The sequence below is a fragment of the Alosa sapidissima genome, chromosome 17 (assembly GCF_018492685.1).
Source record: "Alosa sapidissima isolate fAloSap1 chromosome 17, fAloSap1.pri, whole genome shotgun sequence".
Lineage (NCBI taxonomy): Eukaryota > Metazoa > Chordata > Actinopteri > Clupeiformes > Clupeidae > Alosa > Alosa sapidissima.
The window spans coordinates 9377908-9392355 of NC_055973.1; the positions used below are offsets into that span (position 1 = coordinate 9377908).

A 14448-nucleotide genomic window follows, 5' to 3' on the forward strand; every position below is an offset into this window, starting at 1 on the left:
TTACTGTCTCATACCGTTTTTATTGTTGTTTATTGTATGTTTTGTCTTACTTATTTATCCATTCATGTTTTTATTCCAATTGTTTTATTCCACTATACAATTTTAATTTAGAATTTTGTTTTGTCTTAATTTTATAATGTTTGTTGTTTAAGTGTTTTGAGACCATAGCAATGGTGATATTACACTATAAATATCAATAAATTGAAATTGAATTAAATATTGTATTGCATGGTGTTGGGTGCAATGATAATATTTTGTTTTTATGGTATGTTTATTTCTATTGGATTAATTTAGTATTTGTGGCCTTAAAGGTGCTCTAAGCAATGCCATGCATTTTTTAGGCTAAATGTCACTTACTGACTTACTGACTTACTTTATGTCACTTACTGCAAACATCACCTAACCAACCGCTAGCTGTCTGTATCCTGAACAGTGTAAAAAAAAGCGATCTCTGTGGACAGCCCAGGCTCCAAGAATGGCAACAAAAACAACCTGGGCAAACCTAGCCCATGAAAACATAACAAACTGTTCCAGCAAATCACAGACGAGATGCACGTTTAGGAGAGTTTCAATTGCACGGGAGCAGCACGGGAGGGAGGGGGAGGAAGTAGGGAGCTAGCTGTCTGTTTTGTTTGAAAGTCAACAGAAGTGACGTTGCCCAGCATTGCTTAGAGCAGCTTTGGTCCCTCACACATGCACAATGATTGGTCAAAGCTAGCTCCTCAGCAGGTTAGAGACCCATTACCTACTGCACCCTTCATTTCAATGGCCATCAAAGAGCAAATTCAGGCAATGATCAAAATGTCTCATGTATGAACTGAAGCTACCATGTGGTGTGTGGGAGTGCTGGCCCGCCTAAGATTAAGCTATTGGTCAAACCAGTGAAAAATGTATTCCTTTGGCCAAACTCACAAAGCATTACTGGGTTACTGGTATACTTCAGTAATAATCATATCATGTCTTATAGATTTCTGTTTTTGGGAGTGTTATGATAAAATAATCTGAAATCACTTGAATCTGATATAAAGATATAAAAAAGGAGAGTACTGGATATAAGACGTGGAACTGGACACACAAAACAAGCCTTGATTTGTAGCACACATATTCATCTGTTCAGAGGAAACTGAAGTGACCTTTTTGCTTGTGGTGGGTTTCCAAGGAACCAGCTCTTCATTATGTGCGTGCAGGTGCAGGAGCCAAGCTCCATTTCCTAACAGCATCTACTCCACCCTGTCTCCATAGAGCAAGGATTCTGGTCAGAGATGTTTCAGCTTCCCTTCATCTCTGAATGGTTGCTGTTTTCTCTCTCTTTTGTTTTATAAACTATAAATGGTCTCTGGATACTGGTAACCCAGTTTGCTGCTGACTCTGGGACAGACTCGGAGCTGCTGAAGCAGATCGAAGCCGGGTCAGACCGCGGGCCACTCCTGAGACAGCTGTTATCTGTTGCCTGCTATCATTATAGGAGGCAAGTGATGAGCAACTGCTCCGCTGAGCAGGCAAACTGCGAAAAGCCCCGTCTTGATTTGAACTCAGCTTTACAGCCGTAGTTGAAACGAGAGGTGAACCAGGCCAGGGTCAGGGTTACTTTGTGCAAAATTAGAATCCCCTGAGGAATGCCCGCAGTTAAAGCAGGAGGGCCAGTCATTCGGGGTCCCAGTTTTCCAGTGACTCATTGCACAAAACTTACATGGGCCATGCCAATCCCCGAATGAGAACAAGCTTTGGTTGTAATTTCTGCTGTCTGCTCTGGATCTTTCTGGAAAAAGGGAAATGTCACATCCTCTGCATGGTAGCTGAAACAGTTGCAGCACTACAGTCAATGAGAAAAAAATGAAGAGCTGCCTTTTGGCAATACAAAAATAACTTGGGTGAATCATCTGTGACGTTTTTTCTCCGTTTATCAATGTTCTGTTTAATAATGCTCTCTGTGGCGGTCTGGTGTGTCACCTTCCTGACCAAAAAAGTCCAACCAAACTTCCAAACGCCAACTTGCTTTGTTGAGAAGAACATTGCTGTGAGTGCTTGTCATGAAACCTCCAAGGTCAACTTTTGTTGGTGAGATGAACATTGTTCTCTCTGCACGTCATGGTACACTGGAGAGAGAGAGAGAGAGAGAGAGAGAGAGAGAGAGAGAGAGAAATGAGATGGGAGATTACAGCAGACGGAAAATACATTTAGAAACGTTCACCTCTGATCTTCCTCACTTTCACAGATGCACGGTGTTAAACATCACCAGCAGGAGGTTAAAACAGTGAAACGCTCATTTGAGAGGCCAAGACTGAGTGAAATAAAACACCTGTAGTACTGCAGATCAGATCCTTGACCCAGATCCTCATGCCAGATTTGGGCCAGATTAGGGACAAATTAGCCCCATAGTGAGCCTCCATATGGGCAGTGAAACAAGGGCCTGATAATAAGGTGATCTGTTTTCTTTTGGGTGCCATGGCAACCAGCACAACAACCAAAACACAGCACAGAGAATCAGGAGCTGTCTGTGGGGAGGGTGAGAACATGTTAAACTCAATATCCAGACCTCTCATCCTCATCATCCTTAGTGTCTCATCATCATCACAAACCTCTTATCCCAAGACTCCACTAAGTCTCTCTCTGAGTGATTATTCAGATAGAGTGAACTCTCTGAAGAGTGGGACATTGTGAGGGCCAAAGGTCAAATTAATTGTATTAGAAAGTAAAATGCAACTGGAAGAAAATCCCTACTAGAATCTCAATGTTGATTTATTTCTAAAACGACCCTGACAACAGAATTTCCCCAAAGTGCTTTAGGCGAGGATCACATCAGCCAGCGGCAAACGTAAGGCAACGCTCAGACCATAATAAGTTTTATCTCGTTCCTAAGCAACACAAACGATTTGTCAGTTGAATACGCTCGCGTTGCGCTTTGAAAGTTGAACCAAGTTCAACGCTCAGCTTGTTCAACGCTAGCGTTATGCCAGCGTTGCCACCGTTCCGCTGCCGAACCATAGAGAACAATAGGAAACCTGCCGCTTGCCGCTGGCTAATGTGATCCCCGCCTTATAGTGCCCGTGGCTGTAATTCATGAGTGAATTGATCACTAAGTGCTAGGGCTGCACGATTATGGCCAAAATGATAATCACGATTATTTTGATCAATATTGAGATCATGATTATTTATCACGATTATTAATTAATTTTAGTGACAAAAATATTTTTTCCCTAAACATATTGGACTTGCTATCTGGCTCACCCAAATTCTTCCCCTCACATTTACTCCCCTAAATTACTGCAAATATAGATTTGACTGCGACTTCCAAACTTCCAAACAAATGTTTTGTGCGTGCTACTTTGTTAATATTTGGGAAAACGTTAACGGCCCACCGGGAATCCTCCCAACGCTCCCCATTAGCTACTTAAGCTCTGCTTCTTGTTCATGAGTTTACTGTAATCGTTTAGTCCAGGGGTGTCCAAACTTTTTGACTGAAGGGCCACATTGGGTTTTGAAAATTGGCCAGCGGGCCACACACAAATAATAATAATAATAATAATAATAATAATGTTTTGTATTATTTAAATGACAAAATAATTTTGTTGTAGAAAAATAATTTCTTAAGAAATACTGTTAATTTAATACTGTTTAATTCATTTATAAATGGTGCACTGTCATTTTAAGACTCTTTGCCAGCTCCACTCAAATAGCCTATGGCTAGTGCTGTGCCTATGGCTGTGCCCTCTCACGGTTTATAAATGGTCAGTAGTGGGAACTACTGTTGCCATCGCCCTCTCTCCCACGCTCAAATGCGTCCCCAATTAAATGGACTAGCATAACGTAGTTAGATCTGCTGCAATGGAGATACTATGTATCTCGATGTGACAAGCTGTTTTGACATTGACATTGTAAACGTTCTCTAAGAAGAGTGTAAAGCAGTTTGTAGTAGCCTAAAGTTAACCACAACGTCGTCTATCGCTGGAAAAAAATAGCGAGCGGCCTATGATAAACTAATAAATGCTCGGCGGGCCGGATTAAAGTGCATGGCTGGCCGCAGTTTGGACACCCCTGGTTTAGTCATTCGTTGATATGTAAAACACTGACGTGTAGGCTACATTTTCATTATTGTTCACTCGTTTTGAGTAGGCTGTGTCTTGAAACGCATTACATTGTAGGTTGCACATGTAGCTTATAAAATACATGAATAAAATTCACGGATCCCGTCGTTAGCTCAACTCTTATTACAGTAGGCTATCGGAGGAAGCAAACAAGGACTAAAAGTTAACGTGATAAAAAAGGCATGTGTGGTTTACGTCATGTGATGTGTTTCACGGTATGAGTTGAGAGCCCTGCTTTGCTTATATTTTTGGTTAACTTAACTTGCCTGAAATCAGAAATATTTTCGAACAATGGATGATCCGCCTCGAGGGACAAGCTCTTGGCCTTCTGCTGTGCCACACATTTAATTTTTGATCGTTGTTTATTGTATAGTCTAACTAGCCTACTAATAGTTAACATAATGTCACTAGTCCACAGTGCATCAGGCTGAACAGTGCAGGGAACAGCTGTCATTGGTAGGCTGCATGCAGGCACATGGTCAGACAGGTTTAAGGAGTGCTTGATTTGTTTTGTAGCGGAGCGTTCTATGGGTTGCCAGGTTGGTTCTATGGGTAGAGCACGCATTTGAAATATCGCTCGATCACGCAAATTTGATCGTGGGAAGCCAAAATCGTGATCGTGATTAAAATTCGATTAATTGTGCAGCCCTACTAAGTGCCTTGCTCAAGGGCATTTCAGCCGTTCCTTACAAGTCCGAAGTGCTAACCAGTAGGCCGCGGCTGCCTTGGAATACCCTCCAGGTCCAAGATGCTATTCTCCAGCTTCAAATGTTGTGTGGTGAGTTAGTGTTTTTGTGTTTTAGGGCTTATCGTACAGCACCAACCAGTACTCCCATAGCCATATCCCCAGACCCAATCAGGCCATCAACCCCATTCTCCCCTCACTGTCAGTGACAATCCACTGAAAAGAGGTGGGTAAGAGGAGCATGCTCTGTCATAAAGGCAAAACACATACATTTTAATCAGACAGTGTCCCCCATGTAACACACACCAGTCTGATGAGGGACCTCCGTGGAGCAGACACCTTATCGGACTCCGCCACTGAAAGGAGACCTCTGTTTCCGGAACTTTCCCACCGCAGGTTAGCTGCTCTCTGAGTGTGTGTGAGAGAGAGAGAGAGACACAGAGAGAGAGAGAGAGAGGGAATGGGATGCTACCTTTGGTCGCCCATCTTCAACAGGGCCAGACCTTGTGTTCTGCTCCTTCTTTAAGAAAAGAGTGCGTTATCTCTCTCTCTCTCTCTCTCTTTCTCTTCGTCCCTTTTCATCTCCTCCTTAAGCATTGACTCCAGCTGGCCTCGAGAGAGTCATTCTGACCCTGTGAACACTAACACAGAGAGCAGACGCTTTATTCACCCATCACAGTGATGCATTCGGACACATAATTTATACACCATTCAAACTGGAATGAAACAGATACACTAACTCACATGCTGGAACAATTATTCACAAGCAAAAGGTGTCATTCTGTGTAATTTAAATACAATGGAAACCACCAGTAAGGAGAAGATAGTGGTGTTATTACATATTATTATGTCTTCATACAGTATCTCTCTCATGGCATCTTTCTTTCCATACACAGTGTCCATACCTCAGAGCTGTGCTCATCTCCATCCTCCACATCTGGTCCTCTCCACCTTCATCTGCTCTCCCATATCTCCCTGCTTCTATTTCTCCCTCTTTGACTCTATCTCTATCTCTCCTCTACTCTCCCCTTCTGCTGACCTCCTCCAAATTACTCCCAGGGAAACACACACACACACACACACACACAGACTTACAGTACACACACACCAGTAAGCCCAAACACATGGAGCTCTGGAGATGGTGACTCATGATACAGTATGTAGGACGGCCACTGTATGTGTGTGTGTGTGTGTTTGGCCCTGGGCAGCCGATGTAGCCCTTTCAGACTGAGCATTTTCCTTTTAATGAAAATTTAAGACAGGGATTTGTATGTCAGGGATGACTAAGACCTCTGTTGCTGCTGTTTGTGTTTGTGTATGTGTCTGTCTGTTGCCATGTGTGTATGTGTTTCCTGCATGGTGGGAGTAACTGCTGAATGTTTGTGCAAATTTGTGTACTTGTTTTCATTATAGTGGACACTTTTTGTGAAAAGTTACCGGTATATTATATATGACAAAATGTCATACTACTAATAACTGTATGAGTCACCAGCCACCAGGTTGGCTAAAGAAAGGAAGGAAAGCTGGCAGCAGTAATCCCTGGCAGGTGAGGATCCATGGTGTCCTTGTTTTGTGTGAAATGACTGACCAATGTGGAAATTCCACTGTGACAGGGAGTCCCACTGTCTCTGTCGTGCAGGACATGTCTTATATTTCACCATGGACTTTGACCTCTGTCAACACCACGGCTGATACCATTGAAGAGGGGGAGATGAGTTAGAGTCCTGCCATCTTTCATCTGAAATGGAGGAAAGTCCCTAGAACAGACATGGGAACGTGACATGACACATCATCTTTTCCACATGTACCATGGGAAGGATGTAACCCCAAGAACCTTTAAAGTCCCCATGCTGTGCTGGTGGTGTGATATAGACAGGGATGGGCACAAATACATCAACATGTATTTCCAAATAAAATACCAAATACCCACCTTAAAAATGTATCAAAATAAACTACAAAATACAGCAGCCAAAAAATGTATGAAAATAAAATACTGTATTTTTGTATTTTCAAAATACTACAAAATACTTCTTTCTAAAAGTCTTTTTTGTCTATCCCTTCACTTGTACACCACCTGGAAAAACATCGGAAAGCAAGAGACTCCTTCATAATCAGTCAACAGGTTGAATATGCTGACCCCTCATGTTAGACATCCCAATATAAAATTCTGCCCTGATAAATGTTTGGTAACTCAAGGAACTCTTCCTTATTAAGTATACTTATTTACACTATTGGTGTAGTAGATTGCCCACTATGGATCAGTGACAATAACTCAAAGACAAACAATCCAAATGAATGATTTATTTAGAAATTTAAACTAGGTGGCATTTTAACCTTTTAAGTTATTTAAAGGAAAATTCCGGTATTTAGCACTTTGAGTCCCTTTTCTGGTTTGTTTTGGATGAACTAGAGTGGTGGACATCGACATTTTGACGATTGATCCTGTCTTTGACTTTTCTGTCTCTGGACTTCCAGGGTTATGGTGAGTTTCATCTCAGTTGAATCATTTTGTATACACCTGAAACTGGTGTGTGCACAACCTCTATCAATGTAAATACAATAAAAAGTAAAAAATAAAAAATAAATCCAATCTGCAGCACTGCGCGTTTTGTGTTGTGATGACTAGTGCAATTGGCATGTCCATAGCAAGTGTGAATCAGCGCCAAAATTCCCTAGTGGCCGAGAGTGGTATCACAGGGGCTTGACCATGCAAGGGTGCCACAGACATACAGAGACAGAGATTTTGTGCTCTATAGATAGATGTCATCACAGTGCTTCACAGAAAGTATTTTACAATATTTTGAAAATACAAAAATACACAACACTCTCCATTTTCAAAAAACTCCTGAAGACCCAGCTCTTTAGACAACATCTCCTCTCATAGCACCACTTGCTGATGCTAGCACTTACCAGCCGTCTTGAACTGACATTCAACTGTTTAAAAACAGCACTCACTGATGCACTTATTCTTACTGTACTCTACCGTTTTTAAATTGTCCTAAAATTGTTAAAAGAATTGCTTTAAAATGTAACTGTTACCATGTTGTTAGTCGCTTTGGTTAAAAATGCGTCAGCCAAATGTAATGTATAATGTATTTTGTATTTGAAATACGTATTTTAAATACATGTATTAGAAATACTGCCCATCCCTGGATATAGACAACTTTAACATGCAGGGTTAAGCTGATATCTGCCAGGTTTGGCACAGCCAGAGTGGCACAATTGAGGTGGGCCTGACTCTGATAAACTACAAACATTTGAAACCTTGAGGGGTTGACTTGATTTTGATGTGATGGTGTGTTTCTGCAAGGCCTTCCTGAATGATTTTGATGTGTTTGTGTGTTTCTGTAAGGCCTTCCTGAATCCTGGACAGCTCTCCCAATAGGGAGGGAAAGTGAAAACCAGCGCCCCAAGTGCTTGCGTTCCTATCGAAGAGCAGCTCCAATGTTAAGTCCCATAGACCCTATTTTTTTAAAAAATACTGTGAAGCCAAATCAGCGATCTTATCCACCAAAAATATTTTTCAGTGTCTATACAGTAATAATCTTCTAACTGTGAAAATATCAGACCATATTTTGCCTCATTTAAAAAAATCGAAATTGCTCCTTTTGTTTCATAAACGAACTACAAAAAAGCCACGTGACTTTACCCTTCGACGTTACTCACGGTAGCATGGTTTGTTTATTAGCCTGGTTAGCATTGCCACTTAACACTTACTGCCAGCTCTTCATGTGAGTAGAAGCACAACACCAGTTATCCAGACATAAAGGTTATCACCACGCGGTTTACATCACCTTCCGTTATTACAAAAATATGTAAGCCAGTTAAGCAAATTGCTGTATTGATCAGATAGAGATTAAGCGCCCAAACCTGTGACGTCACATGCAACTGTAGTTTGTTATCACCATGTTACGACAAAAACTCAAAACAATTCAACTGATCCTAAAAATAAGGTATGACCACTTGAAGCAATAGAGGTGACCCCAGTGCCTAACATATGGAAGGCATTAAATTAAGATCCCAATGTGCACCGAGATATATTTTTTCTAAAAAAAAATCCCATCCCCTCCGCTAAACTTTAGGAACGCAACCACTAGATGGCGATGAGATTACTTTCCCTCCCTATACACGAATCCGACGAGCGTTCTGTGGAGGCTGCCATCTTGTGGCGACGCCATTACTGAGCTGTTACTGGTATGTAAACAAACCTCCGTGATAACGCACCCTCAATGACAGCTACAGCCAGGCAGTGTGGCTTGTTGGGTTGATGATGTTAGACAGGGGCCTCCGGTCACAGATGAAGCTAGCGATCTTACAGATTATGTATGCAAATAGCTTAGAGTAGAGAATGAGGAAATAAAGACATAATTGGGACTAGGTTGATATATCTACTTAACTACTGTAGCTAGCTAACGTTAGCAATAACTATGCTAGCTAGGCTAGCTAACGAGGAAACTACAAATATCTGTCCATTTGGCATGTTTTCCCACTCGACATTATAAAAGAAGTAGTGACAATGACAGCTACAGCCAGGCAGTAGGGGAGAGCCGGGACAGTTGAAACACTTTTTAATTAAACGTAATTTACAAAGCGATAGTACCACACTGAAAGCTAATATTTGGTCACTAGTAACCTACATCTGTCCTCTATCAAATACAGATGCATTTTCATCTTTGAACAAAACCGTTCAGGAATTATTACAGCAAAAGTGGGACGTGCATATTGTTTCATTCGTCCCTCCTGGTCGGGACAGTTGAAACAACATAATGTGAATGAAACATACAGTTTAAGCCATATAAACGTCCCACAACTTCAAAATCTTACTACATAGCATGTATGGTCCTCCCAAAAGGTTTTATTTTAGATAGATTGTTGCAGGGCTATACGTCTTTGTGCATGTCTGTTAACAATTCATTGCCATCATCGTGAAGCGTACTGTATGAAGCGGTTTTTGAAATATGCTTTGTGGATGATTCTGCCATGTTTTTAGCTAAAACGCTAGAAGCTAGAAAGCTTTCCCATTTATATCATGTTTATATTATTGTGAAAATGTCATTTCACTAGGTTTTTACGTGGGTTAGGCCACTGCACATCCAAATAAGTAGGCTTAACGACCCACCAGCTGTCAGTCTCCATAGGATAACATGGGGAAACTCGACCCCCTACCTGGTGGGCCCAAATGTATTTTCATCTTCCTAAAACTGTTTTTCCATGTCTCACCTCCATAAATGATTGTTTAAACACAGATATTTGTGCATTCAATTAAAATGCATGGAGTTACAGCCTGGTCGGGACGATTGAAACACTTGTCCCGACACAGACATATGTCACTATAGCTTGTTTTGCTTTCCATGTAAACAAGCATGCGATATGAAAGTCTGGGATTGTGGAGAACACCAAATGGTCTACTGAATGAGCATTAGGTCGAACCTTTAAATGAAAAACACTCATTGATAATCGACAAAATGTAACCGCTATGAAGTTTACTTTTGCGCCTCAAAACTCGTTTATCGCCAGTAACTCCGTGATAAAATGACATAGCAGGAAGATATTTGGCCGAAGGACGTCTGTCTATCATCATTACACTCGGAGAAAACTGGATTGTTTCATTCGTCCCGTGTTTCAATCGTCCCGGCTCTCCCCTATGGCTTGTTGGGTTGATGATGTTAGACAGTGGCCTCCGGTCACAGATGAAGGTACAAGCGATCTTACTGATTATTTATGAAAATAGCTAGTAGAGAAGAGAATGAGTAGAGTAGAGAATGAGGGAATAAAGACATAATTAGGACTAGGTTGATATTATATCTACTTAACTACTGATATCTAGCTCTAACGTCATAACTATGCTAGCTAGGCTAGCTAACGAGGAAACTATAAAAATATCTGTCCATTTGGCAACAATAAATAAATGAATGGATATCAAATAAACAAATTCATGTTTTTCATTTGTGACCATTGTTTATCTAATTTTTACATTTCAAAAGGAAAGGGTAAGGTACAGCTAACTGCTATCTGTGCAAACCGTATGGTAACGTTAACGTTAGGCTACCAGACAGGGGCAGTCCACCCAGGGTATTTTGTGTATCTCACATTTTTTTTGTTCCAGCTGGTAATTTTATTGCTGCTATTGGAACAATTGAAAACGGAACATGTTTTCCCACTCGACATAAAATAATAGTGAGACAGTCGTAAATCGCGGGCTGTTATCCCAGTGGACGCAACGAATCCAATAGGAGGCACTGGCGCAATGCTACCCAGCAACAGCTCAGTAATGGCGCCCGCTTACTTCCGGTAGTTTCGCCGGATTCGTGTATAGGTGCAGTCATTTCCTGTGTATTAGACGCAGGACAGTGTTTTATGCAGGTTTAGGTATTTTTGGCTCCCTCTAGAGTCACGATATATTTACACAATGCAAATGCTTTTGTTGTGGAGGAGAAGGATTAACAACAGGCAAAAACTATCTCCAAAGAGCTATTTCTAGTGACAAGGTAATGTTTCTCGATTCTCGCAATATTTGTTGGTCCTCCATTCTTGAAGTTGCATGGTTTTCCTGGTAGCGACTCGCTATATGTATGCTGTATGGCTATGGTGAATGATTCCCCTATTGCAAGTTTGTTTAACATCAAATTGGCTTCGTAATGGTTATATTAAGGTGAAAGTCTATAGAGTACCTATAGTGCCCATGTATTAACCGCAGTGTCCAATAGCCCCATGAATTACAATCAGATAATGCTTTAATCATAAAGAATGAAGAAAATAAATGCATTCCCATGTATAGCCCAATCCATTGCATTAACCTCATAGCTGAAAAAAAAAATCAAAATCAATAAACCTTGATTAATAGTCAGGAAAATACAGTAATGACACTAATGTAATTCAGCAGATGCTTTTATACATACATTTGCACCAGTGTGCTTCCTGATCATTGAACCCTTCTTGTATGAACTTACTAAAGCTACCATGTAGTGTGTGGGAGTGCTGGCCTGCCTATATTTAAGCTCTTGGTCATGGTATCAAATATGAAAATAGAAGAAAAAATAGCTTTGGTTAGACTTCAGACTTTGCCCGCCATATCATGGCTCAGGATCATTAGCATCTAGCTCTACTAGTGGCTACCCCAGTTAAACCACTACAACACACTTTACTGGCCTGGGACACTTTCCCTGCCGTTTCCTGTCAAGTCAGGTCCTCTGTAGCAGTCATATTATTGTAACTTTCCAGCCCTCGTACACAGGTGGAGTCGCAGGGCGAGATACCCCCCCCCGACCCCCCCTTAGTAGGGTGACTCCCAGGAGGCCTCATTTATATAGTGGCTGTTTGAAGGTAGCAGCAGCACTGGGGCCCAGGTGAGGGTGAGCACTCCTGGGGGACATGTTAATGTTAATGGCTCCTGTTCAGAACATAAGCTGAAAGACACATGCTGCTGCTGCGTGGGTTGGGGGGTGGGGTTGATGGTGGGGGACCGGCCCATGATGTTAGCTGAGGACTATATTATTTGGTTGGAGCTGGGTGCAGGAGGTGTTTTTATTTGTAAGGAAAGATACCCATTGCTGAAGAAAATATTCAATACATGACTATTTATCAAGGCAGAGTCGACTGAGGACTTGCCTTTGGATTTCTTATGCATTCTAGCTGCAGTGGCCCTCTCTGCTCTGGTACTAAGTGCTGATTTTTAACCCGTAACACTTTTTGTCACACAGCAAATATCTCCTCGCGCTCTGCCAGCTGTCCTCTCACTGTAAAAAAACAGTCTTCTTACACAACACAACCCATGGCTCAGTGAACTGGAAACGAACAAAGTGGAGCAAGCCTGTCCTACATACCGCCAAAAAGGGAGAACAGGAGTTTGGGGAAAGGGGGTTTGGGGGAGGTGAAGGCAGGGGTGAGTTCGGTCTCAGTGTTTTGTTTGGTGTTTGATTCGAATATCAACAAATCTGGCATCATCTGTAATCGCTCACAGCCTCTCTAAGTGGAGCAGCTGCTGGTGTTCACTGATATGCTCACACAAAAATCGCTGCAAAAGATTCTTTCCAACAGGTTTTATCGTAGTTTTTGTCCAACTCTATTGACTTGTATTGGATGTGCTGTGAGGTACGGTATTACTCCGCTGCCGGAAACGGATATGGAGTTGTTTGTATTCTTTCTGTAGTCTTATGCAGTCACGGTATCGTAGGCTACTACGCTATCTAAATTATTGTCACGTCCAACCATGGCTAATGCTAAAATGTCTTGGAATTTACACAATGTGAATGATAACGTAATGATTCACGTAGGCTTTCATCATGAAAGTTCCACAGCCAAAAAAAAATAGTAAACGTACAAAATCATGTAGCCAAATTATTCATGTAGGCTAGGTTTAGGCTTATGATGTGAACATGACAGGTTATGGACATAACAAATAAGTTCATTTTCCGCCTGTTACAAACTTTACGTTACAAATGTCAACCTTACCCCAAGTTCTTCCAACTCTGTCGTCCCAGGAGGTAATGTGGGAACCGCTGTATTTCTCAGGCGAAAGAGCTTTTTGGGTGATTTCTTTCGACCTCCAGCGAAGTTCAGTAAAATGCAGACCACAGAGACACGGTGATCACTTTTCTGCAGATTCTCAACAGGTGTGCTCACATCCAACCCCAGAAATTCCAGCCACAACTTTATCCTTTCTGGATCGTTAAAAGGAAGTCTGTGACAACTTTTTTTGCTATGAATTTTCCCGCAATTCGGAACTGCACAAAACCGCCTCATTTTTAGCTGTCTGTTGCAAAATACTTGAAGACAGCGATCTTCTGCTTCTTCTGTGTATTCAATGAAATGCCGGTGGTTTGCTTGTAATTTGCTAGACGGTGTAAGGTGCATTATCGCCACCAACTGGGCTGGAGTGTCTATTATTCAAGCTCTCAACTGAAGAATGTATGGGTGTGAGGCGTTTGGAAAAATAGCTCCACAGTTTTACAACGCATGGTAAAACACCTGTTGGAAAGCATCTTTAGCAGCGATTTTTGTGTGAGCATGTCAGCGAACATCCCTGACCACTCGGTGAGTTTCACGTCTTTGTAAACGAAAGTTTAATGCGTTGTTGTAAGGATTGTTCCAGTGCACCTATGCAGCGTTGTGGAGGAGGGGGGTCGCTACCACAGAAACCGAAAATTCTCAGGACAGCAGCATGTGTCCAAATTTCAATCTTAAACGTTCTATTTAATCATAAACTATCTGAAAACAGGGCTTTAAGTGTAAAATACCGAACTTGTCCTTTAATGCTGGCTCTACATGTGTTGGCAGCGCTGAGCTGGTCCTCATGCTTTTATTTATGTTTGCTGAATTGAATTTGGATTTGAGCTGGATAAACAAAACTCAGGATTTGAGTCTCTGTGTATATGCATGCACGAGGTTGTCTCTGCCTCTGCTGCCGTGGTGACGTGACTCACCCCCCGTTCGCCCGCCCACCGGCTCGCTCGCTGGCTCCACGATAGAGGCCCTGTGCCAGCGCTTTATGGCTCTTTTAGATTAGTAACTTCAGTGCAGCTCAGAGGCACAGGACATTATTGTTCCCCTCGCTCCTTTGTGTTTTGAGGGAGAGCTTGGAGGCGGCTCCAAGTTGGCTGGAGATGAGGCGATCCATACGGTCACTGAGCCCTCGGCTCGAACACTAGCTGGCAGGTGTCAATGGAAGCGTTGTGAGAA

At 41.9% G+C, this 14448-nt stretch overlaps 1 long non-coding RNA gene across 3 annotated transcripts; it reads right to left on the minus strand.

The window, feature by feature from the left end:
* Positions 1-581: 581 nt before the first annotated feature.
* Positions 582-13477, minus strand: LOC121688722. 3 transcript variants are annotated; one of them, XR_006024673.1, is made up of 4 exons: positions 13222-13477; positions 5676-6527; positions 5243-5411; positions 582-2096 (listed from the first exon to the last, which is right to left on the minus strand). It is a non-coding gene; the product is annotated as an uncharacterized LOC121688722 (long non-coding RNA). The 3 variants fall into 3 exon arrangements; XR_006024672.1 differs by having other exon boundaries at positions 5243-6527; XR_006024674.1 differs by having other exon boundaries at positions 5077-6527.
* Between the last annotated feature and the right edge of the window lie 971 nt (positions 13478-14448).